Source organism: Schistocerca serialis, chromosome 1 (genome assembly GCF_023864345.2).
Source record: "Schistocerca serialis cubense isolate TAMUIC-IGC-003099 chromosome 1, iqSchSeri2.2, whole genome shotgun sequence".
NCBI classification, from domain to species: domain Eukaryota; kingdom Metazoa; phylum Arthropoda; class Insecta; order Orthoptera; family Acrididae; genus Schistocerca; species Schistocerca serialis.
In genome coordinates, this window is record NC_064638.1 from 147,380,769 (window position 1) to 147,407,191 (window position 26,423).

Consider the following 26,423-nt stretch of genomic DNA (forward strand, 5'->3'; position numbering starts at 1 on the left):
ACTCTACGTCTGCAGAGAGTCAGGACGTCGCATGAGCCTTTCCTGTGTGCCTGTACATACTCAGACGTATCGAAGTCCAGCCACCTACTTTCTGCTGGCAATTCTTATACCTGCCGTCTTAGGCTATTCCCTTTCTGAACTGTAAGTCCTGCACACAAGACAGGTAAGTGACTATTCATATGGGTCATACCGTTTACCAACAAGTAATTTTAAAATAGCTTTTCCTTTCACAGCGCCATCACGCTTTGAAACACTTCCGCAGCTAACAGGTCGATTGATAATGGCCATCGTTTCGTTTCAGGTTGTCAGTAAGTGCGTATTTTCATATCGTCGTCATACCTGTGATACCTGTAAGCACTCACAAACACCAACTTTCTCAACTATTACACCTGTGTGTGGTGAGACTGATTTTGCCCCAGTGAGTAAAACGTGTACCTCTGGTGGGACTCGAACCCACAATCCCCGGTTTAGGAGACCGATGCCTTATCCATTAGGCCACAGAGGCTGACTGGCGTTAAACTGGCGGTGTGCTCGCTCAAATCAACACTTGCCAAGTGTACCCTTCCTGATGCGCTACTCTACGTCTGCAGAGAGTCAGGACGTCGCATGAGCCTTTCCTGTGTGCCTGTACATACTCAGACGTATCGAAGTCCAGCCACCTACTTTCTGCTGGCAATTCTTATACCTGCCGTCTTAGGCTATTCCCTTTCTGAACGGTAAGTCCTGCACACAAGACAGGTAAGTGACTATTCATATGGGTCATACCGTTTACCAACAAGTAATTTTAAAATAGCTTTTCCTTTCACAGCGCCATCACGCTTTGAAACACTTCCGCAGCTAACAGGTCGATTGATAATGGCCATCGTTTCGTTTCAGGTTGTCAGTAAGTGCGTATTTTCATATCGTCGTCATACCTGTGATACCTGTAAGCACTCACAAACACCAACTTTCTCAACTATTACACCTTTATGTGGTGAGACTGATTTTGCCCCAGTGAGTAAAACGTGTACCTCTGGTGGGACTCGAACCCACAATCCCCGGTTTAGGAGACCGATGCCTTATCCATTTTTTTTTTTTTTTTTTTTTTTTACGTGGTGAGAAAAATTAATGTCTCCATCCAAATGAACTTATTCTGTAACGTTGGATGGTTGTTCAAAATGACTGAATATGATGTGAAAATTGTGAATAAAGAAAGAAAAATTAATGGGAAAACTGAGAAACGTAGGCTTCTTAAGGACACACACAATACAAGACACTGATCTCAGAGTTACCCCTAGACCAACGAGCCCTATGACACGGCGAATGCCAAATATTCCGGTCCCTCGATGTCGTCCAGGGTGCCTTGGAAGTCTCGTGTAGGCTGGCGGGATGTGGGTGGCGCGAATTCCCGCGGTCGTCGGCCTTCCTGGGCTATGGTTTTTTTTTTTTTTTTTTTTTTTTTTTTTTTAGCATGGGTATAGAATGCAAGGCCGTTTCAGGGTTCTGCGAAGGCCTTCACGGCTACCGTAGCGGCCCTGGGGCCCACGAAGTCACCACCGTACTTCGCCCTTAGCAGCAATCCCCTACTTTGTCATCGCAAACTTTGATAGTTTATCCGCGATTCGTCATGGCGTACTTCATCCGATGCCTTGTTTGTCAAATAATATTTTTAGCATATTACCATACAATGTCTTGTTGTGTCGTTGTCCACATATTTTATAATATTCCAGTAATACATGTTGCTCATAGTCCAGTACGTCGGGCAGGCCGAGGTTATTAATGACATAATTGACATAGTTCCCCAGTAGCCATAGGGTAACATTATTCTTCTGAATAGGGAAAGCAACGCTTTCGGGGTTGACGAGAATGTCGACAGTAAGGTGTCTGCCGTCGTTCCTATTGATAAACGCCACCTGTTGGCGGACTCTGTCCCAAATGGGCTGGTAGGCGTTGCATATGAGACGATGCCGTAGGGTGTCTATCACATTACAACGTGGACACTGATTTGTGTCACTCAATCCTATAGACTGTAATATTTCATTTGTGGCAACGGTATTATTGACAACCTTGTACCAGGCACCGCGCACATTGGTGGACAGTACTTTATTGTTTATATTCTTCCATATATTTTGCCAATTTCGGGTGGGGTATTTTAATTCCATTCTGTTTAGGTTGTCCTTTGTAATAAGGCAATCCATGATGAAACTACAGTTTCTTTTGGTCCTATCCGCGACAATGCAGTGAAGATAACTGAGTTCTAAATAGTAGAATCTGATGTGCTGCAATTTGTAAGATATTTTACTTATATTAATAGGTGGTTCCATACTCTCCGGCTTAAGGATTTGGAAAAGTTTCGATGATAAATTATTGTGGCGGTCTTCTAAAAGCTGAAGTGTACGCTTGATATAAAGAGCCGTAGTTTTGCGGCGGATATCGGTCAGTCCGATGGCTCCTTCTCTCGGTTTTAAAGTTATAGTACTGGCCGCCACTTTAAATATCTCACCTCTCCAAACATACTTGCTTATGTAGCTCATGATGGTTTTGGATATCGCTTTAGGTATCGGCTGTATTTGACCTACATATACTGCTTTCGAAAGGACAGCGCAGTTGATTAATTGCACCCTTTGGATAATGTTCAAGTCTCTAAGTCGGTTCATTATTAAAGTACCTCGGATACTATGTAAGACCTTCTTCCAGTTGAATGTCGTTGTTTGCAGGGGGCATCGGTAGAACCTCACACCTAACGCAGTGTGATGGTCTACAGACCTGGCCCATTCGAGGGCAGTGTTCCTGAAGCCATGGAGATTGAGAAAGGAGCTTTTCATATCGTTGATTTGCGCTCCCGTTGCGAAGCAGTAAAGGCGAACAATCGCTCTCAGCCTTACAACGTCGTCATTGCTTCGGACGATGACTCCGACGTCGTCGGCGTAAGCGTTGGTAGCGGTACTGACCCCTGAAATTGAGATGCCTTCTAATTCCTTGTTTAATCGTTTCAGCAAAGGTTCTAGTGCAACCACGAATAGCATCATTGATAAAGGACTTCCCTGCGGGACACCATTTGCTATTTCGACATCTTGAGTATAGTGTCCATTTATTTAAATTTTGGTTTTCATGCCTTGCAATAGATTTTTTAAGACAATTAAAAAGTTGTCGTTAAAACCTATATGCATCAGAGTGGTAAATAAATATTCATGGTTTACCCTATCAAAGGCTTTAGAAAAGTCGATAAAAACGAGGCCAGCCTTCGTCAATGTCGTTGAGAAGATACTGATTATGTCCCTGTATTCGCAGACTGTTTTAAAAATATTCCGACCCGGGAGACACGTTTGATGGGGACCAATTACTGTATCAAACACCGGTCGGAGTCTGTTTTTTACAACCCTGGCAATAATTTTATAATCAGAGTTCATTAAGGATATCGGTCTCATTTTGTTGAGCTGTTTGACATCGGAATTGTTTCCCTTAGGAAGTAAGACAGTGACACACTCTTTCATTTCGTCAGGTATGTGCCCTCCACGCAAGATTTCGTTGACGACTTGTGTGAATTTATTCCTTATAATATGCCAATATTGGGAATAAAATTCTACGGGTAAACCGTCGGGCCCAGGTGATTTTTTAACAGGTGAGCTGTTAATTACTTCGAAAATGTCTTCAGACAGGATTTCAACAGTGAGGCTCCTGTTGTGTTCTGCAGTTACTAGTTGTTCCATATCACAGTTTCGGAGCAATTCCCGTCCATGATCTGGGTGATACTGGTGAGCACTGTACAATTGATTATAATACCTATGAGCCTCGTTTAAAATATCTTTTTGTTGAGTTAAAAGACTTTGATCTTCAGAGAGCAATGACTGAATAAAATTTCTTCGACGATTTTTTTCGTGCTGGAGTAGATGATAGAGTGAAGCGTGTTCTTCGTCCACTGTGGTTTTAACTCGTGATTTTATTGTCAGTCCTTCCAGCTGTTTGCGTTTAAGACTAAGAAGTTCGGCCTTGACCTGTTTGATACCCGTTCTGACAGCCGCGGACATGGGCATATCATAAAGGTCACGCAGACAACTATAATAGAATTCGACAGTGCGCCGAGACCAAAGTGCCCTTTCCCTGCTGTAAGAAATTAGAGTAGATCTAAGTTTCTTTTTGGCGCATAAAGTCCACCAATCTATCGTTGACCGGTATTTGTGGCTTTGTCGGAGTGAAAGTTGCCAAGAAGCTTCTAACTGCTCAGTTAGGGCGTTATCTCGAAGCATGGCGATATTTAATTTCCAAAAAGGACGGCCCCAGTATGTCTTCTGTTTAGGAAGTCCAATGCTGCACCTTAGTGCTAGATGGTCGGAAAAGTAAGTTGGGATGCGTTCGACGCCACTGATTTTGCTGGCTAAATGTGAACTTACGTATATGCGGTCGATCCGACTTTGCGCTTTAGTGCTAAAATATGTGTACTGGACAGACACGGGGTATTTGACCTCCCAAGCGTCCTGCCATTTCATTGTTTTCACAAGACCATCTAGTTCTGGGGAGTAATTGAAATTTGGCGTTTGGTCTTTCCTGTGTAGGACACAATTCCAGTCACCTCCGACTATTACATCAACGGGGTTTTCCTTTAGTAAAAACACTAGATCATTTTTAAAAAAATTGGCTCGTTCTGTTCGACCACTGCTTCCCGAAGGTACATAAACATTTATAATCGTAACACCGAAAATCTTAAAACTGATTCCCCGCCCCGATTCCAACATGGTTACATCTGTTATTGCAATACCTTCCTTGACCAGGACAGCGGTGCCGCAAGCGCCTTCTGAGGCGACATTGAGAATTGCAGTAAATCCCGGAACACACAAATTTGAAAAACACACTTCTTGAAAAAGCGCAATATCGGTATCGAACTGATATATGAAGTCCCGGAGGGCAGCAATGTTAGTTGCACTCTGGATCTTGTTAATATTAACAGTCATAACGTGATACGTTTGATCCATAAGCAAGAGCTGTTATTGGTTACTGGACTTTCCGGCGATTAGGCATATGAAGGCCGAATGCACATATCATTCGTGGGTTCAAAGTATAGTCGTGAGCTTGAGAGGTTGCGGTTAACATGCCATACCATTGTTCGCAGATACATGTGGCAGTGTTGTCTCCGTATCGTCTGCCCATTCAAAACGACTATTCTGGGGAGATTGTCTACGTTGGGAAGTAGGTACGTCCTGATGGTCTGAAAATTCGAGGCCTGGTGCTCCTTCGTCCCGGACACCGTTCTCAGGTGATGTCCGTAGATGCGATGGTATGCTACCGACCTCAGGTTCCCTCCGGCCATGGTCTTCGATCGTTGTCTGTTCCTGAATGCTCCTCAACCTATCCCGCAGAGCCGTGGCTAAGCTTTCAGCAGCCTGGTGTGCTAACCGCTTTTTGCGACGTTTCCTAGCTTTCCGAGGCGATCTTGACCGCTCTGGAGACGAATCAGGGGACTTTTCGGACGAATGCGGAGACGAAGTCGGCGATGCAAGCCGGTCTTGTGTCCTAGTCGAAGAGCCAACGCTGCTCTTTTCACCAGGCGTGGAAGAAAGGACTACCGCAGTTAGACTCGCCTCTGTCGCAGGGGGCCTGTCAGCCGCGCTGTGGGAAGCAGAACCGTAGTCATTGACTCCTTGTGTCAGTTTCATGATCGAGTGATCTATGATCATGTCTTGCCCAACAACAGTCTGAACTGGATCGTCCGTTGCCGCTACTTTCGTGGTGGTCTCGTCCTGTCGTGCGCAATCAGGCGGTTGCAGGGAGGGATCCACAGTAACCGCAGAAGGTTCTGCTCGCGAGCTACGAGAAGGCTCGGCACAGTCGTAAGGTACCTGACTTTCACTGGTGGTACACTGGGGCGCTGTATGGTTAGTCATAGCTACGGATCTACCACTGTCTATATGGCTGTTAACACTCTCGGGATGCTCGCATTGGTCCCCCAGTTCGAAAGATGCCTGCCGAGCTGATCGCAAAGGTGACGTGGCAGCAGCGTACGTCATCTGCAGGTGAACTACAGGCCCTGCACCTTCGGATTCTACACTTGGTAACTGAGGAACCCTCCGTCTACTGCACTCAGCACGCACGTGCTCTGTCGAGTTACAAATGGCACAGGTACGAGGCTGTCCATCGTAAATGATCAACGCACGGTATCCTCCAATAATTACAAAGGAAGGAATGTGCTTGAGAAGTTCCATCTTAACCTGGCGAACGCCATTCAAAACGGGAAACATGTGTGGTTCTGACCACATTTCCGCAACATTGGAAATTACTCTGCCATACGCCCCGAGAACACGATTGATTTCGACTACAGGCATTTCAAAAGGAAGCTCAAATACTCTTACTGTTCGTATTCCCATCCCAGCATAGGATACTACGACATCGCTAACTGAGCCGTCTAAGTGATTAAACTTAATAATACCTCCACATTGTTCAACAAGTGCGACACATTTAGCAGGATCTGCCAATTTCACATATGCCGAGTTAGTCACAAACGATAAATGAACTCCAACTAAATCATCTTTAGTAATGCCAACTTTTTCTGTGAGCCACAATTTGATTTCAAAAGCTTTCGGCCGTACGAAATTTCTATCGAAAGCGAATTTAATCGTGTCTTTCCTCATTTTCATCAAACCAATACACAAGTAAGTGAAGTAATGCGCTTGCGAGCCGGCCTACCTGGCTCGCAGGGAAACAGCCTTGTTGACACGAAACGTCCGCAGCGGCCGCCACACGTCCGTCTCGCGCCGAAGACGAGGCGCGAATGTATCCATTAGGCCACAGAGGCTGACTGGCGTTAAGCTGGCGGTGTCCTCGCTCAAATCAACACTTGCCAAGTGTACCCTTCCTGATGCGCTACTCTACGTCTGCAGAGAGTCAGGACGTCGCATGAGCCTTTCCTGTGTGCCTGTACATACTCAGACGTATCGAAGTCCAGCCACCTACTTTCTGCTGGCAATTCTTATACCTGCCGTCTTAGGCTATTCCCTTTCTGAACTGTAAGTCCTGCACACAAGACAGGTAAGTGACTATTCATATGGGTCATACCGTTTACCAACAAGTAAATTTAAAATAGCGTTTCCTTTCACAGCGCCATCAAGCTTTGAAACACTTCCGCAGCTAACAGGTCGATTGATAATGGCCATCGTTTCGTTTCAGGTTGTCAGTAAGTGCGTATTTTCATATCGTCGTCATACCTGTGATACCTGTAAGCACTCACAAACACCAACTTTCTCAACTATTACACCTGTATGTGGTGAGACTGATTTTGCCCCAGTGAGTAAAACGTGTACCTCTGGTGGGACTCGAACCCACAATCTCCGGTTTAGGAGACCGATGCCTTATCCATTTTTTTTTTTCTCTTCTTGTTCATTAAGTGCTCTGCCAAATTTTTTTTTTTAACCGTTACACCATTTTTTTTTATTTTTTATAGTTGCCACAACGCAATGTCCTAACCACTTTTTCTTTTTCTTTTTTTTTTTTTTTTACGAGCGGGGCAGGCAGATGGCGGCAAGGAGGGCAGGGGTCAATTAGTCCGAGGCCTGGCCACGGTGCCGCCCTCATACCCGTCATCACTCACATTGACTGTAAAGGAACATTGATTTTTTTAATTTTTTATTTATTTATTTATTTATTATTCCTTTTTTTTTTTTTTTTTTTTTTTTTTGGAAAATTATCAATATGGGATTGGAGCCAGCTCATTCGGTTGATACATAAACGGTTAAGGTTTTATAGCTCGAACTGCTATCCAATACCTGTTCTATTGAATGCAATATGAAGCATATTACCGTACTTGCGACGGTGATCCGCGTAGTTTCTAATTTTAGTATATTCCGTTTCCATGTGTAACTGAAACTCGCTGTAATCTTCGCCCGTCAGCCGATTGAAGACATGACTTGTATATTGGCCCAACAGCCACATGACGGCATAATTTTTAGTTGGCGGAAAATATTTGACGTCTGGTCTGTGCAGTAAGTTCGTGTCGATGTTATTTTCAGAAGTCCTAGTTATAAGGGCGACTTTTTGACGAACCCATTGCCAATTGCGCATGCGGTGACTGCAAGTATATCTGTGGGGCACATTATCCACTTGGTGACAATCTGGACAATGGGCTGTGTCGCTTAGCCCAATCGCATGCAGGCGCTCATTTGTGCTAATAATGTTGTTAACCGTTTTGTACCATGTCGACCTGACCAAGGACGGAAGTACACTGCTGCTGATGTTCGCCCACAGGACATCCCAATTGACTCCAGTGTGCTTTTGTTCGATTTTGTTCTTGCCCTCATATTGTTTCCTGTGCTCCAGAATGTCCTTGGCAGTTAAGGGTCGATGTTGGGGAAGGACCTCGCTCAAGTAGCTCTTTTCCAGATAATATGTGCGGATGTGGGAGAGCTGGTAGTCGATCGTCTGCACATTGATCGGCGGTTCTACGCTTTTCGGCGCGACTGCCTCAAACAACTTTGCCGTAAGGATGTCAGAGTAGTTTTGGATTAAGGATGTCATCCGTTTAATGTACAAAGCCATTGCTTTGGCGTTCAGATCGGTCAGACCCATACCGCCATGCAGAGGGTCGAGGGTCACAGTCTTCACGTCAACTCGAAATATTTCCCCCCGCCACAGAAAATTGGTCAACTTGCTCATTATCTGTTTGGCTATGACAGTAGGGATTGGAAAGACCTGTGCCACATAATATGCTCGCGACAGTATACATGTATTTATAAATTTAACCCTCTGAATTTGGTCCATACTGCGATAAACGTTATCTATTAAAGCACCCTTGACTTTAAACGAGACATCCCGCCAATTTGCCGTTATCATTCTTTGTGGAGGGACCGTCAGTATCGTCCCAAGAGATTTGTGTGCCGTAACATGGGTAGCCCATTCTAGGCCGACATCGTCAAGTCCCCTTATACGTAGAAATTTGCTTTTAGTTTCATTCATTTTTGCGCCAGAAGCGGAACAATAGCTTCTGAGGTCTGCCTCCAGTTGAATCACGTCATCCCTGTTCCTCACGACGATGCCGACATCATCAGCATATGCCCCAACTGCAGTTTTCTTCCCGGCTATCGTTATGCCCGTCATGTGCTCTTGTACTAGCCGCAGCAATGGTTCTAGTGAGATGACAAAGAGCAACATGGAAAGGGGGCTTCCTTGGGGGACACCCCTTGCGATGGTAATTGGTCTTGTGAGCTGGCAGTTGACGGAGATCGTGGCGGCCAGACCAGTGATCATATTGCGCACGACAGCGATGGAGTCATGCCCGAAGCCCATCCTCCGCATCGTTGCGAAGAGGTATTTGTGGCTGACACTATCGAATGCTTTATAAAAGTCGACAAAAAGGAGGCCGCAATTAATGGTGCTGGCAGACGACAGAGCGACGATATCTCTATATTGTGCTGTAGTCTGAAATATTGATCGCCTATAAGCACAAGTTTGCTGTTGCCCAATTATGTTTGCGGTCAACGGCATCATTCGATTGTTTAAAGCTCTCGCGATAATCTTATAATCTGAATTAAGAAGAGAAATCGGCCGGAAGTTGTTAATCTTTTTACATCCCTTATTTTTAGGAATCAACACGATTTTACATTCTTTAAGTTCTAATGGTACAAACTTTCCCCGCAGTACGTCGTTAACGGCTTGTGTCAACTTATCACCTATGATACTCCAATATCGTTGATAAAATTCAACCGGAAGGCCATCAGGGCCCGGCGATTTACTTTTAGGGGAGCCACGAATTATTTCAAGAACTTCATCCGGACTAAAAGCTGAAAATAAGCTAGCGTTGTCGTCGGCAGTAATTGTGGAGGTTGTAAACGCAAATAACTCATCCAAATCGTCCTCTTGCGTTGCTTCTGCCTCATACAGGGCGCTGTAATACCTGTGGATTTCTCTGACTATCTCGTTTTGCACAGTGAGGACAGTACCGTTTTCTAATTTAAGTTCGTCCATGAATATCCGTCGTCGGTTCTTGCGATGTTTAATCAGATGATATAACGCAGCCGTTTCGTCCTCGCTAACAGATCTGGCTTTTGACTTAAGTTTAAGACCCTCCAGTTGTTTTCTCTTTAAGCTTAATAATGTCGCTTTAATTTTCTTGATGTCGGACAAGCGCCTGTCTGAGCCATCTGCCTGATCATACAAATCCCTTAAGACCATGTAGTAAAATTCCATTGTACGGTGAACTGCCCGAGATCTCTCTATACTATAAGATATAATTACTTTCCGTAATTTGGGCTTCGCCTTGCGGGTCCACCACTCCAAAACACTCGGAAAGTTGTGTACAGAGCGCAAGCAAAATTCCCAAGCTGTCTTTAATTCGACCTCGAGCTCGTCGTCTGTTAAAAGGCCGACATTCATGCTCCACTGATTCCTAAACCAGTGAGTGGGTTGCCGGTCTAAGTTGATGCAGGCACTCACACTACAGTGATCAGAGAAGCTGACTGGAGTGATTTCCACTTGTAGCAAATTCCTCACTATGTGACTTGACATATAGATTCTATCAATCCTGCTACTGGAATTATGTGAAATGTGCGTGTATTTCACAAGCGTGGGATACTTAACTTCCCACGCGTCCCTCAGTTTCATTTGGGAGACAAGAAAGTTTAATTCAGGGGAATAATTAAAATTGGGGGATTGGTCTTTATGGTGCAATACACAATTAAAATCGCCTGCAATGATCAAGTTTGGAGAGTCTCTCCGCAGTAAGTAAATGATATCCTCCTTAAAAAACTTCGATCTATCAGCGCGCCGAGTACTTCCAGATGGTGCATACAGATTGATTACACTGACGCCCATGATATTCACGCCTATGCCCCGTCCAGCGTCTAACTTTTCGACATCGGTTAGAGGTATTCCTTCCCTGACTAAAATCGCTGTGCCAGCACTGAATTCAGGAGCGAAATTGATTATTGCAACATAGCCGGGAATGTTAAGCTGCCATGTTGCAACCTCTTGTAAAAGGGCAATATCTGTACCAGAGTCAAACAAAAATTGTTTTAATAAAGCAAGTTTTAACTCTGACGTAATCCTATTGATATTAAGGGAAGTGATAGTATAGGCCTGTAGCATATATGTAATGAGATGTAAAAGTATAACAAAACGATGGCATCGAGCTCAAGAGTGCCGGCTGCAGGATTAAAAAAAGGTATAATGTGAGCAGCCACGAGAGGATTATTGAATCAAGAAGCGAAATAGAAACCATAACAAGTGATACACTACGAATCATAGGCCGGTTGTAGCAAAAACGACACAGTGAATGCTGCGAACCATAACCGGGTAAAAGGACAGAAAAAACACGAAGAAGCTTTGCAGCCTTAGGCCTTTGTACCAACGGAATTACTACTGTGGAGGATGGGCTTCGCCGAGTTCTTTGCTGTTGTCATCACCGGATCGTTCCCTCACAATTTCATAACTAATATTTCGGGGTACTACATCCGCTTGCGAGGAAGTGGAATTTCCCTTGTTGCGAGGAGCGGAGAGATTTGGCTGTGGATTGAGCCTTCGTCGTGTGGCGTTTTGAGGTCCCGAAGTTTTTGTGGATTCTTTGAGACGCGGTCGTGTCGTTGTCGCAGCACTGCCGCCGGCAGCTGGCAGGTTGGTAAACACTTTCACTTGTTTACTTCCGCCCGAAGCTTGTTGTCGGGCGTCAGCTGTAGCGCGTTGTTGACACAACACTTCCTCACTGTGTGCGCGTTGTAGCGGCTGTTGTCCTTCGGGCGCGGCACTCAAAATTGGAGGTTCCTGTTCATGACCCGGCGTCTCAGAATTCGGCATCCCCTCAAGTCCATCCGCACTGGCTTCAAAATCGACCCGCATAACATCATCTGGTACTAAATCCTCCGCGATTGATGGTTTTGGTTTCCGGGCTGCAGGAGTCGTGGGAGATACTTCCTCATCTGAATGCTCATCACTACGTTCCAGCGGCCTTTTCTTTTGCTGAGATTCACTTTCAAGACAAACTGGCGCAGCAGTTTGCCGTCCTACGAGTGGTGGAAGCGCATCAGCGGTTATGGGCGGAGTCTCGGAGGTAGTTGCCTGGGGAGCATCAACATCAGGGTGCGCAGAAGAACCAGAAGTTTCTACTGCCATTACCTCGTTAAGTGTTAATCTACGCCGCGGATGCGGGTTTATTTTTTTAAGACAAAAACTCGACGGGGGCAGTCCTGGCGAAGATGGCCTAGTTCATTGCAGATATGGCAGGTGGGGGCTTGACCAGAATATATAATGTGAGCCTTATAACCATCAACTGTGATGTGAGAAGGAATGTTCATTTTGACTTCCATGTCCACAGATCTAATCCCATTGAAACATTGTAATTTGTAGCGAGACGACCACTTTTCGTTGACAATTTCTTTAACCTCACCAAACTTAGAAAGTGCATCTTTAATTTTAGCGTTGTCAATCTCTATGGGCAAGTTAAGGACTCGAACTGTCTGAATCGAGGTATCGGCACGTGTTACAGTAACCATACTAGTGGTACCGTCGCGATGAACAAAAGGGACTTGTTTGCCGATTTTTTCAAGAAGTCGATCAACTGCTACTGGACTGAGAAACTTGACAAACACGCAATAACGATCAGAATCTAACTGGGTGGTGTGCACAGAATCAGAAGCGATGCATATTACCTCGGTTAGCCAGTCATGAATCTCGAGGGCGGTCGGTTGAACTCGGCGGGTATCCTTGTCAAAGCCAAAAACCAGGGTGTTTTTCCGGATGGTGGTAGACATGGCGCTGAAGCTGTATGGAATCCGGTCAAGCCCGAATCCCGTACAAGATCGGCAATTTGCTGACGAAAAGGACGACCACAAAAAAGTACAATGCACGTGAATCACTCAGTACACAGAAACACACGACGGCAAACAGTAAACACTGGCAACGACACCGACGACGCGGAGCAACCAGCTAGCACGTCCGACCGTGGCGTCAGCGAAAGCCGGAATGTGGGGACTCGAACCCACAATCCCCGGTTTAGGAGACCGATGCCTTATCCATTAGGCCACAGAGGCTGACTGGCGTTAAGCTGGCGGTGTGCTCGCTCAAATCAACATTGCCAAGTGTACCCTTCCTGATGCGCTACTCTACGTCTGCAGAGAGTCAGGACGTCGCATGAGCCTTTCCTGTGTGCCTGTACATACTCAGACGTATCGAAGTCCAGCCACCTACTTTCTGCTGGCAATTCTTATACCTGCCGTCTTAGGCTATTCCCTTTCTGAACTGTAAGTCCTGCACACAAGACAGGTGACTATTCATATGGGTCATACCGTTTACCAACAAGTAATTTTAAAATAGCGTTTCCTTTCACAGCGCCATCAAGCTTTGAAACACTTCCGCAGCTAACAGGTCGATTGATAATGGCCATCGTTTCGTTTCAGGTTGTCAGTAAGTGCGTATTTTCATATCGTCGTCATACCTGTGATACCTGTAAGCACTCACAAACACCAACTTTCTCAACTATTACACCTGTATGTGGTGAGACTGATTTTGCCCCAGTGAGTAAAACGTGTACCTCTGGTGGGACTCGAACCCACAATCCCCGGTTTAGGAGACCGATGCCTTATCCATTTTTTTTTTTTTTTTTTTCACCGAGATTCGAACTCGGATCACTGGATTCAGAGTCCAGAGTGCTAACCGTTACACCATTTTTTTTTTTTTCTTTTGCAGAACTGGAAAAAGTCGACCGTGACAGGATTCGAACCTGCAATCTTCGGATCCGAAGTCCGACGCCTTATCCATTTTTTTTTTTGTTTTTTTTTTCTAAACGAAGGTTCCACTGAGATTCGAACTTTGGTTTTTTTTTTTTTTAATTCTGTCGCCGTAACCACTTTTTTTTTTAATTATTATTTTCCCCTGTTTCTTTTGACGCCTTAACCACGTTTTTTTATTTTTTTTATTTTTTATTTATTTTTTATTTTTTTTAATTTGTTTTTTTTTTAAATGAAAAACGAAACCCTTAACCTTCTATGAAAATAAATTGGAATGGTGAAAATGACAACGAAAAGTCTTCGCCCTTGGGCATAGTAGATGTGCTGCTCGAAGAATAAACGTAACATAAACACAGCTTCTTATCTCACTCAATGAAAGTTCCTGTATCCAGTGTCCAGCGAGTCAGTGAAGGCCGCGGTGTGAGGGGGAGTCCAGACGCGACACAGAAGCAGTGGGGCCTCTTCGCGGCACTACTGGTGTCCCGCGGCCCGGCCTCACCCCGTCACACTCAGTTGACCTATCCGATACCCATGCGATGAAACGCTATTTTAAGCATATTGCCGAAGAGTTTCCCATGATTCGGGTACGTGCAGGTTTTGGCGAATTCGATAGCCATAAACATCTTGAATTCCAAATAATTGTCACCGCCAAAATTATTAAAGACGTAGCTGGAATAGGTACCCAGCAACCACAAAACTGCATTGTTTTTCGTCTGCGGATAAAAATGCACATCGGGACGAGACAGTAGTGCTGACGAAACATTGGCGGTTGTTTTCCTGGTAATAAGAGCTATTTTTTCTCGAAGCCAAACCCAGTTCTGGAGACGTTCCCCGCAGGTGTAACGGTGGATAACTGTATCCGTCAGTTGGCAGCGACGACAGAGAGGGGTGTCACTGAGCCCGATTTTGTGTAACCTCTCGTTTGTGCTAACCACATCATTGATGGCTTTGTACCAGGCAGTGCGAGCATCGGAACTGAGGACACGGGAACTGACATTGCGCCATACGATATCCCAGTTCATGCCACCGAGCTTCGTTGCCAATGGATTCGTCCCTTCGTGTTGTCTCCAGTCCGCTATTATGGCTTGTGCAGTTAAACGTTGAGAGGTTATGACCTCTTGACTGACGTAGCTCCGTGAAAGGTAATAATCTCTGATATGTTTTAGCCGATAACTGATGGGCTGAATATTCAGCGGTGGGTCAAGACTTTGCGGCCTGACGGCAGTGAATAATTGCGCTGTAATGCCGGAAGGATCATTGTTAATTATAGCGGCCGTCCTTGTAACATAGAGAGCCATCGCTTTCACCTTGATATCTACTAATCCCATCCCTCCATTCTGGGGGTGGAGTGTCGCAGTTTTGGCAGACACGCGAAAAATTTCCCCTCGCCAAATAAAATTGGTTACCTTCGACATAATTTGCTTAGCAATGACTGCAGGCAGTGGCAGGAGCTGCGCCATGTAGAAGGCTTTGGATAAAATACAGGAGTTGACTAGATGAATCCGATCAAATTGATTGAGGCTTCTGTGGGAATTGTCAATGAGAGCACCGTTAAGTTTACGCACTATTTCCCTCCAGTTTGCCGCCGCCATCTGTAAAGAGGACGCCGTCAATATGATGCCGAGAGCCTTGTGGACGCTGACTTCCTGAGCGTAGCCAACTCGCAAATGCTGGAGGCCGCAGAGGTTAATAAATTTACTTTTCTTGTCATTCAATTTAGCCCCCGACGCCAAACAGTATTGCTGGAGGTGAGCCGCCAAAGTGGTGACATCATTCTCATTGCGGACAACCACACCCACATCGTCGGCATAGGCGCCTACGACAGTTTTTTCTCCTGAAAGTGTTAGCCCTGTGAGTTTCGCCTGCAGTTGGAGTAACAGAGGTTCGAGTGAAAGAACAAAAAGTAACATGGACAAAGGGCTGCCTTGTGGAATCCCTCTGTTGATTTGAATCGGTTGGGTTAGTTGCGAGTTGACAGAAAGTCTTGCGGTGATCCCCAGTGCCATGTTTGTGATCATGTCAATCGCGTTCTGCAAGAAACCGAATCTTTTCATGGTTTCAAGGAGGTACTCGTGAGCGACGAGGTCAAAGGCTTTAAAAAAGTCCAGAAAGATCAGCCCACACTTCACGTTACTGGCGTTCGTTAAGGCAATGATATCCCGATAAAAGGCTGCCGTTTGCAATACAGTTCTCCCGAAGGCACATGTCTGCTGACGTCCAATGAATTTTGCAGTGAGGGGCATCATTCGCGTGTTGATTGCACGGGCGACTATTTTATAATCGGAGTTTAACAATGAAATGGGGCGGAAGTTGGCGATATTTTTGGTACCTCTGCTTTTAGGGATAAGCACAATTGTGCATTCCTTAAAGGCAAGTGGTATAGGCTTCCCTTGAAAAACTTCGTTCACTAATTGGGTGATTTTGTCCCCGATGATGTGCCAATACCTCCTGTAAAATTCAATGGGTAATCCGTCAGGACCAGGGGACTTCCTGATCGGCGAGTGGCAGACAATCTCCAAAACATCTTTATTACTAAATTCCAAAGAAATGGTGTCATTGTCTTCCCTAGTTATAGTAGAGGAAATGGCACTAAATAGTTCGTCAGAGCAGTCGTCATGAGTAGCCGCTGACGTGTAGGTGTCAACAAAATAGGCGTGTAGTGCCTTGATAATCTCTCGCTGGGTGTCGACAGTCGTGCCATCACCGAGTTTCAGGGCCTCAATAAAAGTCCTCCTTCTGTTCTTAGCATGTTTGACAAGGTGGTATAGAGCGGCTGTTTCATCGTCCCTGACCGACTTCACTTTAGATTTGATCTTAAGACCTTCCAGTTGCATCCTCTTAAGATTGATTAATTTCGCCTTTATTTTTCGAATGTCGTCTATTCTGGTGTTCGCGGCCTCGGCTCTATCACAGAGGTCGCGTAAGATAGTGTAGTAGAACTCCATCGTCTTCTTTATCGCGGCGGCTCTTTCAATACCGAAGAATATAACAACTTTTCGCAGTTTGGGTTTTGCATGCTGAGTCCACCACGCTATGGTGCTACGAAAGTTTGTGGTAGTGCGCAAGCACTGCTCCCAAGCGCGTCGCACCGCCGCCTCTAGGTCAGCATCCGTTAATAAGGAGACGTTCAAGTTCCATTGATTTTTATACCAACGCGTTGGTTGTGGCAGCAAATTCAGGCACGCAACGACACCACTGTGATCAGAGAAGCTGGAGGGTATCGTTTCAATTTGTAACAAGACATTCTCTAAAACGTCGGAAACATAAATCCTGTCAATTCTGCTGCAGGAATTCGCGACGATGTGTGTGAATCGTACCAAAGTCGGATACCTAATTTCCCACGCGTCTTTCAGTTTGAGGTCGGTCACGAGACGCTTTAATTCAGGCGAATAATTAAAATTCGGGGACTGATCTTTCTGGGATAAAACACAATTAAAATCACCTCCAATGATAACACGTTCGGGATTTTTCCGTAACAAATAGATGATTTGTTCCTTAAAAAAGTTTGCTCGTTCCGCTCTATAGGTACTGCCAGAAGGCGCGTACAAATTAATGATGGTGACGCCAAAAACGGTGACACCCACACCTCTACCGGAATCTAATTTGTCAACCTGAGTGGCGGGAATGCCTTCTCTAAGTAAGATGGCAGTCCCCACGTTCGAATCGGGGGAAAAATTTGTAATAGCAACAAAACCAGGAAGAGTTAAGTGTGGCACGGCCACCTCCTGCAAAAGAGCGATATCTGTTCCTGACTCATAGAGATATTGTTTTAAGGCACTGAGTTTCACCTCCGACCGGATTTTATTAATATTTAATGTCGTGATCGTATATGCCTGCAACATAATGACAGTACGTTGGAGAGGCGGAAGGAGCAAATATCTTTAAAGGGCAACATCTTCATGCCATTCCATATTTGTGGCCGGGAAATTCGTGTCTGTGACGTCAATGAGTTGTATTCTTGCGTCTTTGTTCTTACTCTTTTTACGCACAGCATTTACATTAGGTTGCACTCGGATCCTGGGGCGGACACTGTGGAGCACCTCCGCAGCTGGCGGCGTGGGAGGGTCGTGGGTGATGTCAAGCTGCTCTCCCGGCACATCCCGCGAAGGGATCGCACGCGGCGACACCGCCGGCGAGCGAGCAGCTGAACTATCACCCGCACTATCAGGCTGTTTGGCAACATTCTCTGCCCGCAGCTGTTTGTTGTCACCGACAGACCCGGACAGCTGTGTTTGTATTATTTCCTGGAGTTGTTGACATTCCCCATGTTGTGAGTCCTGAACCGAAGCGGCTGCCACGTGATGTGTACCGTCGGCGCTCAGAGATGTTTGTATACCACCATCACAGGCCTCTGTGTGTGTACTTCCTGCAGGAATGTGAGCTACACGTACAGGTTGGTCGGCCGGTGTTGGCTGTCGCGGAAGTTCTAAGGCACTAGCCAGCGGCAACTGCTTAACTTCCACGGAAGTATCGGCACTTGAAATTGTGGGAGGAGAAGCGTCCACAATAGCCTCACCGATTGGAGCGTTCGCTTCCGAGCCGGATTCCTGATCGTCCATTTTCGCGGTCTCATGCGCACTAGAGGTGTCGTTATCAGAGCCACTGCTGTCACAAGTCCTGCGCCTCTTATTGGTCGCGGCATCGAGTTTTGCAGGGGGCAACGCACCTTTTTCTCTCCGAACCAGAACCGGAAACTCCTCAGAGCGAATTTCCTGTTGCTGTTCCGAAGGCATTTCAGAACTAGGGAGCCCAATCTCTGTCCTCGGGTTGGCTGCCACTACATCCGCTAAAGTAAGCCTTTTACGCTGCTGGAGGGAATTCTTTAACACAAACATGCGCCTGGGGCAGTCTTGACGCAAGTGACCACTCTCATTACAGATATGACAGGTCGGTGTTTGGCCAATGTAAGTAACGTGAGCCTTATAGTCACAAACAAGTATATGGGATGGAATATTTTGCTTGACATGCATTTCTACAGATCGAACGCCACTGTAACATTGCAACCTATGTTGACTTGACCACCGTTCATGTCGAATCTGTTTAACGTCACCGAATTTGGACAGTACCTCCTTTAGGTAACAATTTTCTACTTCAGGGGGTAAGTTAAAAATACGCACGTTCGTGTAGTCTACATCGGCATTGGAAATGAGCACTGTACTTACAGAGTCGTCCCGGTGTCGGAAAATAGCACTTCCTCCGTGCTTCGTCATGATCTTCTCCAGTAATACAGGATTCAGTAATTTAACGAAGAAACAATACTGCTCGGTATCATAATAGGCGGTGTGCACTTGGTCAGATGTAATCCCAATAACATCAACGATCCAATCATGTATCTCCAGTGAACTCGGTTGCACAGATCGGGTGGACTTGTCGAACTCAAAACGGAGTGTACACTTTCGGGGAAATAACCTGGACATTGCAGCAGATAGCGAGCGGTTAACCCGCTATAATAAGACCGCAACAAAAATACAAATAGAAAACGATATAAACTGCAGAATAACACAACACTTGTAATCAGAAATATGAGTGTAAACACGCCTTGTGAACACGCGGCGGAGCGGAGCACTAATACGTCCGACCAGCAAGATGTCGCAAGCGCGACTGGTCCATTAGGCCACAGAGGCTGACTGGCGTTAAGCTGGCGGTGTGCTCGCTCAAATCAACATTGCCAAGTGTACCCTTCCTGATGCGCTACTCTACGTCTGCAGAGAGTCAGGACGTCGCATGAGCCTTTCCTGTGTGCCTGTACATACTCAGACGTATCGAAGTCCAGCCACCTACTTTCTGCTGGCAATTCTTATACCTGCCGTCTTAGGCTATTCCCTTTCTGAACTGTAAGTCCTGCACACAAGACAGGTGACTATTCATATGGGTCATACCGTTTACCAACAAGTAATTTTAAAATAGCGTTTCCTTTCACAGCGCCATCAAGCTTTGAAACACTTCCGCAGCTAACAGGTCGATTGATAATGGCCATCGTTTCGTTTCAGGTTGTCAGTAAGTGCGTATTTTCATGTCGTCGTCATACCTGTGATACCTGTAAGCACTCACAAACACCAACTTTCTCAACTATTACACCTGTATGTGGTGAGACTGATTTTGCCCCAGTGAGTAAAACGTGTACCTCTGGTGGGACTCGAACCCACAATCCCCGGTTTAGGAGACCGATGCCTTATCCAGTAGGCCACAGAGGCTGACTGGCGTTAAGCTGGCGGTGTGCTCGCTGAAATCAACATTGCCAAGTGTACCCTTCCTGATGCGCTACTCTACGTCTGCAGAGAGTCAGGACGTCGCATGAGCCTTTCCTGTGTGCCTGTACATACTCAGACGTATCGAAGTCCAGCCACCTACTTTCTGCTGGCAATTCTTATACCTGCCGTCTTAGGCTATTCCCTTTCTGAACTGTAAGTCCTGCACACAAGACAGGTGACTATTCATATGGGTCATACCGTTTACCAACAAGTAATTTTAAAATAGCGTTTCCTTTCACAGCGCCATCAAGCTTTGAAACACTTCCGCAGCTAACAGGTCGATTGATAATGGCCATCGTTTCGTTTCAGGTTGTCAGTAAGTGCGTATTTTCATATCGTCGTCATACCTGTGATACCTGTAAGCACTCACAAACACCAACTTTCTCAACTATTACACCTGTATGTGGTGAGACTGATTTTGCCCCAGTGAGTAAAACGTGTACCTCTGGTGGGACTCGAACCCACAATCCCCGGTTTAGGAGACCGATGCCTTATCCATTTTTTTTTTTTTTTAAGGGAGTTAGTTGTCTAGTGAGTTCCTCTTATGGCATGCACTAGACAACCAGAACAGCTACAGGAGAGAGTCATTTTGTTGTCAGCGGTAGTTGCATTATCACCAACGCAGAGCAATTCCATTGGCGTTGCATCAAAACGAATACCTGCCGAAATCCGGGTTCGAACAAGGTACCTTTAGATCTTCAGTCTAACGCTCTCCCAACTTTTTTTTTTTTTATGGCTTATCCATTTTTATTTTTTTTATTTTTGTATCGCTCTGCCAACTTTCTTTTTTTTTTTTTTTTTTTTTCCGGATCCGAGGTCCGACGCCTTATCCATTTTTTTTAACCAACTTTTTTTTTTTTGCCTTATCCATTTTTTTTGCCTTATCCATTTTTTTTGACCACTTTTTTTTTTTTTTTTTTTTTTAACGGGCCGCCCACGTCGAAAGTGAGCATTCTTCTACCCTTTTATTATTACCATTTTTATTTTGTGTTTTATTGTATTTAGTTATTTTTTTTATTTTTTTATTTGTTGTTTTTTATTTTATTTTTTATTTTATTTTATTTTTTTTTTTTTGAAATGAAAGAAGGAAATTTATTTGAAGATCCACTTCGGGAAAAGCATGAACTGGGATTATAAATGCAGCTGCTATTAGTGATACCGCCGGAAGCATAGCTGTTTCGGGGTTCTGATGAGGACTTCACGGCTACCGTAGCGGCCACGGGGCACACGAAGTCCCCACCGTACTTCACCCTCACCAGCAGTCCCCTACTTTAGCTCGCTTCGTCCTGGGTATGATTGATACTGGGACATCTTAACCTACTCCCTGTTTGTGGAACAGGATTCTTAACATATTTCCAAAATTCTTTTTGTGATCCTGTTTGTGGAGTATTTGGAAGTATTGCTCATGGAGATATGTCCGGTATTCCATAATATTATCGTCACCTTTCGAATTGACAATGTAACTTACGTAGTTCCCAAGAAGCCATATTATTGCATTATGTTTTGGTGTAGGAAAAAAGACCTTTTCTGGGAAGAAAATTAGATTCAAATTTAGCTCTCTCCCATCGCTGCGGGTCAGAAAGGCGACCTGCTGCTTTACCTCTTCCCAAATATCTTTACACCCTTTGCAGACAAAACGGTGATCGAAAGTGTCAGTCTCGTTGCATTTCTGACAAGTGTTTGTGTCACTGAGACCTATGGAATGGAGTTTCTCGTTAGTACTAATGACGTTATTCACCACTCTGTACCATGCCACCTGAACTTCCGTTGGTAGTAACTTGTTGTTAATGTTGTTCCATATAGTTTCCCAGTCGCGGTTTGGGTTCTTGGCCTGTGTCTTATTGCAATTTGCCGCCGTTCGTAAACTATTGAATATATAGCGATAGTTTCTCTTGCGTTTATCCCGTACTATACAGCTCATGTAGCTTAATTCAAAGTAGAAGAACCTAATATGTTTTAATTTATAATTAATCAGACTTATATCTACCGGCGGTTGGGAGCTTTGTGGTTTGAAAAAGTTGAATAATTTAGCTGTCAGACCGTCTGGTTGACTTTCGATAACTTGCAAAGAGCGCTTAAGGAATAAGGCAATAGACCTTTTGTGGACATCTGTGAGACCGAGGCCTCCCTCTTCGGGTGGTAAAGTCAACGTGTCCACAGCAACTCGAAAGATATTCCCGTGCCAAATGTGTCTACATATGGTGGACATTATCGCTTTAGCTATTCCTTTGGGTATTGGCAAAATCTGTCCGATGTAAGTTGCTCTGGATAATACTGCTAAGTTTATCAACTTAATTTTTTGCTTGATATTGACGTCCCTCATATGATTTAAAATGAGCGCGCCACGGATCTTGTCGAGTACAGTTTTCCAGTTAGATGCTATTAGCCGAAGAGGGCAGCTGTAGAGGGTAACTCCCAGGGCAGTATGCCGGTCCACACTCCTCGCCCAAGTGATGGTGACGTCAGATAGTCCGTGCAGATTTAGAAAAACGCTCTTCGTGTCATTGATTCTCGCACCCGATGCGGTGCAGTACGACTGCAAGTTATCTGTTAACGTTGCGATGTCCGCGGCGCTGCGAATTATCACTCCTACGTCATCTGCGAATGCGTTCGTCACCTGTTTCATGCCTGACACTAGCATGCCCTCTAATACGTCGTCTAACCTCCTTAAAAGTGGTTCCAAGGCAACTACGTATAACATCATTGACAATGGACTCCCCTGAGGGACTCCACTGGCTATGGGAATATCTTTAGTGCGATGACCATTAATAGTTACTTTCGTTGTTAAACCATTTAAGATGTTGGCTAAAACGTTCACATTACCATCATTAAATCCCATGTAGGTCATGGTTTTCAGAAGATAGTCATGATTGACCCTGTCAAATGCCTTGCTAAAGTCTATAAAAGCCAGACCACCATTTGCTGTTGTATTTGCAAAAATGTAAACTATGTCCCTGTACGCACTTACAGTTGTAAAGATACTGCGCCCTGGAAGACAAGTCTGATGACTACCGATGATCTTTCCTAAAATCGGTTGCAGTCTTTCTTTAAGAACCCTAGCTACGATTTTGTAGTCAGAGTTCAATAGGCTTATGGGCCGTGTCATTGTGATATCCTTTAAACCTGTGGTCCTGCCCTTTGGAAGTAACACTGTTATGCTCTGTTTGAAGGCCACTGGGACATCCACCCCATGAAGAATTTCGTTGATCATGTCCGTGAATGCATTGCCTATAATGTGCCAATACGTTCGGTAAAACTCCAGTGGCAGCCCATCTGGACCTGGTGACTTCTTAGAAGATGAGCACCTAATTACGTCAAAAACGTCATCCGTGGTGAGGTCAGCATAGAAGTTGCGGTTGTCCTCTTCCGTTATAGTGTTCTCGAGGCCTGTTGATGATAAAAGGTCTCGTACAGCATTGTCGTCTATCTGATTGACACTATATAAGGTATTGTAAAATCGATACGCCTCGTCGATCATGTCCTTCTGGTTGGTGAGGACTCTCTGATCTTCGGCTCTGAGGGACCCTATAAAATTTCGTCGCCTTTGTTTGGCGTGTTGTATGAGGTGATATATTGAGGCATTTTCGTCGTCCACGATACTATGTGAGTGCGATCTGATTTTTAATCCTTCTAGCTGTGATCTCTTAATATTGAGTAGCGCTGCTTTTGTTTTGTTGATCTGTATTAAGATGTCCTGGGACATTGGCTCCTCGTAAAGATCGCGTAAGCAGGCGTAGTGGAACTCTGTTGTGTGTCTTATCCACCTCATCCTCTCCTTGCTAAAAGCTATCAGAGTCGCCCTTAATTTCTTCTTCGCCACAGCGGTCCACCATTCAACGTTGGACCGATGTTTGTGACGCACTCGTAAGGCGGCCCGCCAAGTCTCTTGTATTTCTGCAGCTAAGGCGTCCTCCAATAACATGCTTATATTCAGTTTCCATAAGGGCCTGCCCCAGTAAGCCGACTGTTTTCTTAACCGTATGCTGCACTTAACGCCTAGGTGGTCGGAAATAAAGGTAGGTATTACTTCAACGCCAGCAACATCATTTTCTAAAGTAGATGAGACATAGAATCGGTCAATCCTACTTTGCGACCTGCTACTAAAGTAAGTAAATTTGACCAATGTAGGATATTTCAATTACCAAGCATCTGACCATTTCATGTGCGACACCAGATACTGTAACTCCTCGGACTTATTAAAATTTGGCCGTTGGTCCTTGTCATTGAGTACGCAATTCCAGTCACCTCCAAGCAAAACATCAGCAGGAATGTCCTGAAGTAAAATTAAGATATCACGTTTGTAAAACGTGGCCCTTTCTTCTCGTGCATTGTTGCCTGATGGTGCATAAACATTTATAATAGCTGTATTATGGATGTTACACCGAATGCCCCTCCCAGAGTCTAATTTACAAATGTCTGTCATTTCGATGCCCTCTCTGGCAAGAATAGCCGTCCCACAACTATGTTCAAGAGAAACATTTATAATGGCATTGAATCCTGGGATAAGAAGGTCTCGAATGAGCACTTCCTGTAAAAGGGCAATATCGGTGTCCGACCGATAGAGAAAATCTTGAAGTGCGGCTATTTTAGTGGCATTTTGAATTTTGTTAATATTTAATGTGGTCACATTATAAGTTTGGAGCATGTGCCAGATAGTTCAGGTAAGTTTATTGACTGCATAATACTTTCATATGAAATCTGTCTGTTGTCATCAGTCCCTCGTTTAGTCTCAAGGCGATCTTGCCAACTCTATTAATAAAAAAGGTCTTCTTCTTGACTTGGGTCACCGTCCATGTTATCGACACCCTGTTCTGCGTCATCGTCCGCCCAATTGACTGGTGCTGCTGGTGCGTGTTGACCTGGCAATGAACCACCCCCTGGAACTTTGGTCGTGATCCCAGTTTGCGCTGGGTGATGTTCACCCCCCGGGTCTTCTTGCCTTTCCTTTCTGTTTGAGTGCCCAGTAGTCCCTGCTGGCTCCAGATCTTCTGCCTTCTGATCCTTGTTCTGTAGATGTTTCAGCTTTTCCCTGAGAGCTGGGGCCAAAGACTCTGCCGCTTGGTGTGCCAAACGACGCTTTTTTGACTTCTTCCTCCTCCGCAGGGATCCCGTAGGAGACAAGTCAGGCGAATGTTCTGGTGGTTCGGTGGAAGAAGACAGTGGTGAGAGCGGTTCTGTCGTTGTCTCAGAGATCCTCGCGTTAATTTCTCTAAGAGCCTCAGTTGGGGGTTCCTTCACTTCCGCATCTGTCGGTTGAGGTTCCGGAGTTTGGCCTCCTTGCATTTCTGGGTGGTGTACGACTGGATTACGGACACCAGCGTCGCCATCACGCGACAGCCTTTCAGCCCGTTCGCCCTGTGCGTCTGGCGGGAGGTCGAGTTGTTTGTCGACTTCCGTCGGTGACTTGGTATATTCTTGGGGCACTTCGTGCCCCTGCGAGTCCGAAGACGGCTGTTCAGAACCTACGTCGTTGCCTGACTGTATCCTCTCCCGCAGTTCTGTTTGTCTGCCTTCCGTATCACATATCGCAGTTGTGACGGCGTAAGAGGGCCTAACAGCAGCTGCTCGGTCATCCACAGAGGCGGCCAACTCCGCGGCGGTTGTGGCGGCCGCCAGTGCTTCGACTTGTTCCACGTGCTCAACTGTTGACGTTTCTGCAGATTTGCGACCGTACGTGGCAGCCGCGTACGTTAACTGAAGGCTGACAGCAGCGCCAGGAACCGCAACCTCCCCGGTCGGTAGCTGTGGGACACGCCGTTTGGGACATTCACTGCGTATGTGCTCTGGTGAGTTGCACAATGCACATGTCTTGGGTTGACCGTCGTAGATAACTATGGCGCGGTGTCCACATACATTTACATATGACGGTATGTGCCTTTGAAGATCTATCTTAACTTGGCGGACTCCATTCAGGACAGGAAACATATGTGGCTCCGACCATTTTTCAGCAATATTCGAAATTACGCGGCCATACGGTCGAAGGATTGTATTAACTTCCTCTGCAGGAACCTCAAATGGCAACTCAAAGACCCTAATTGTACGTATGCCTAATCCGGCGTGTGAGACGGAAACATCACTCACTGTACCGTCGGAATGTTTAAACTTCAGTACTCCGCCACACTTATCCATAATAGAGACACACAAATCTGGGTTGGTCAGCTTCACAAAGGCCGCATTTGAAACGAACGATAAATGCACACCTATTATGTCATTGCCAGTAATCTTAACAGCATCGAGTAACCACTGTTTTACTTCATATGCCTTAGGCCTCAAGAAATTTCGGTCGAATGTAAACTTAATCGTGTCTTTCCTCATGACAGTAATCGCGTTCATTCTATCTTGAAATCAGGAAACATAACCTAACTCGCAAAGGTAACGAAGTGACTAACCTCGTGACAGCAAACAGCCGTTGTTTACTTCAAGACGCCAAGCCAGCCGCCACACGTCCGTCCCGCACCGCGGCTGCGACTCGAATTCTCCATTAGGCCACAGA

At 45.4% G+C, this 26,423-nt stretch overlaps 2 non-coding genes across 2 annotated transcripts; both read right to left on the reverse strand.

Moving 5' to 3' along the window:
- Nucleotides 1–432: 432 nt before the first annotated feature.
- Nucleotides 433–505, reverse strand: Trnar-ccu (transfer RNA arginine (anticodon CCU)). The gene has a single exon. It is a non-coding gene; the product is annotated as a tRNA-Arg (tRNA).
- Nucleotides 506–19,800: 19,295 nt separating this feature from the next.
- On the reverse strand, nucleotides 19,801–19,873 carry Trnar-ccu (transfer RNA arginine (anticodon CCU)). Its single transcript has one exon. It is a non-coding gene; the product is annotated as a tRNA-Arg (tRNA).
- Nucleotides 19,874–26,423: the final 6,550 nt, after the last annotated feature.